We start from the raw sequence: 1,763 nt of genomic DNA on the forward strand, positions 1-1,763 counted from the left end.
AAAAAAGGAGCAAAGATCTGAATAGACATTTTCCAAGGAACATATACAAATGGGCAATAAGCACATGAAAAGATGCTTAAGATCATTAATCATTAGAGAAATACAATTAGAAATCATAACGAGGGATCCCTGGGTGGCACAGCGGTTTGGCGCCTGCCTTTGGCCCAGGGCGCGATCCTGGAGACCCGGGATCGAATCCCACGTCGGGCTCCCGGTGCATGGAGCCTGCTTCTCCCTCTGCCTGTGTCTCTGCCTCTCTCTCTCTCTCTCTCTGTGTGTGTGTGACTATCATAAATAAATAAAAAAAAAATCATAACGAGACACCATTTCACATCTACTAGGTTGGCTAGCTATTTAAAAAAAAAAAAAAAAGGAGGTAGAGGCCTTGTTCTCCGCCTTTCTTCTCTGGTCGAAGAGGCTGCTCCACTTGTCAGCCTCCAGCCCGCAGTCGCTTGAGACTGAGCACCATGCCTTCAATTAAGTTGCAGAGTTCTGTTCTGATGGAGAGATATTTGAAGTTGATGTTGAAATTGCCAAACAGTCTGTGACTATCAAGACCACGTTGGAAGATTTGGGAATGGATGATGAAGGAGATGATGACCCAGTTCCTCTACCAAATGTTAACGCAGCAATATTAAAAAAGGTCATTCAGTGACCACCACAAGGATGACCCCCCTTCTCCTGAGGACGATGAGAACAAAGAAAAGTGGACAGATGATATTCCTGTTTGGGACCAAGAATTCCTGAAAGTTGACCAAGGAACACTTTTTGAACTTATTCTGGCTGAGAACTACTTAGACATCAAAGGTTTGCTTGATGTTACATGCAAGACTGTTGCCAATATGATGAAGGGGAAAACTCCTGAGGAGATCGTAAGACCTTCAATATCAAAAATTACTTTACTGAAGAAGAGGAAGCCCAGGTACCCAAAGAGAACCAGTGGTGTGCAGAGAAGTGAGATGTTATGCCTGACACTGTAACACTGTAAGGATTGTTCCAAATACTAGTTGCACTGCTCTGTTTATAATTGTTAATATTAGACAAACAGTAGACAAATGCAGCAGCAAATCAGTTGTTTTAGCAGAATATTGTCCTCCTTGCATGTGTAGTTTGAGTACAGATTCCAAACTTATGGCTGAGTTTCTTCTAGTATGATCAAAAGTTTCTTTTTTTCTTTGCTCTTAAGAAACTGAACTGTGGGTTCTCTGTAGAAGGTGGCATTTTGGACTTTCCCTCTCTTTGTAAAGCAATTTCTGCCTAGTCTATTGTCTGGTAAACTTTAGTTTAATGACCTTTTAAAAGTTGGCATTGTAAATAAAACAAGTTGAAAAAAGTTTTCTGAAAAAAAAATAAAATAAAGGAAAACGAAAGTTGGGATGGATGAGGAGAAATAACCACCTTCAAATACTGCTGGTGGGGCCATAAAATTGTACAGCCACCCTGGAAAACTGTTTGACAGTCTCACCAAAAGGTAAGCATAGAGTTATGTATGTATGTACTCCTACGTGTCCACCCCAGCCTTGGGCCACTGGATCATCCAGGCAGGGCAGTCATTCCTGATGTGATGCTAGGGTCTGGGAGTGAACAGCCAGAAAAAATTCTTGAGATGTCTTTGGTGCCAAAAGGTGGTTTTATTAAAGCACAGAGATGGCCTGTGGACAGAAAGAGCTGCACTGGGGTGGTGAGGAGCAATTGATTATATTTTCAAGTTGGGAGGGAGTTAGGGAGAGCATAAATCTCTAAGGAATTTGGAAGCAAGGTTT

The 1,763-nt window shown here is 41.9% G+C and overlaps 1 pseudogene; it reads left to right on the forward strand.

The window, feature by feature from the left end:
• Nucleotides 1-467: 467 nt before the first annotated feature.
• On the forward strand, nt 468-1,292 carry LOC129522053 (S-phase kinase-associated protein 1-like; annotated as a pseudogene).
• Nucleotides 1,293-1,763: the final 471 nt, after the last annotated feature.

This window comes from Nyctereutes procyonoides, unplaced genomic scaffold, assembly GCF_905146905.1.
Source record: "Nyctereutes procyonoides isolate TBG_1078 unplaced genomic scaffold, NYPRO_anot_genome, whole genome shotgun sequence".
Lineage (NCBI taxonomy): Eukaryota > Metazoa > Chordata > Mammalia > Carnivora > Canidae > Nyctereutes > Nyctereutes procyonoides.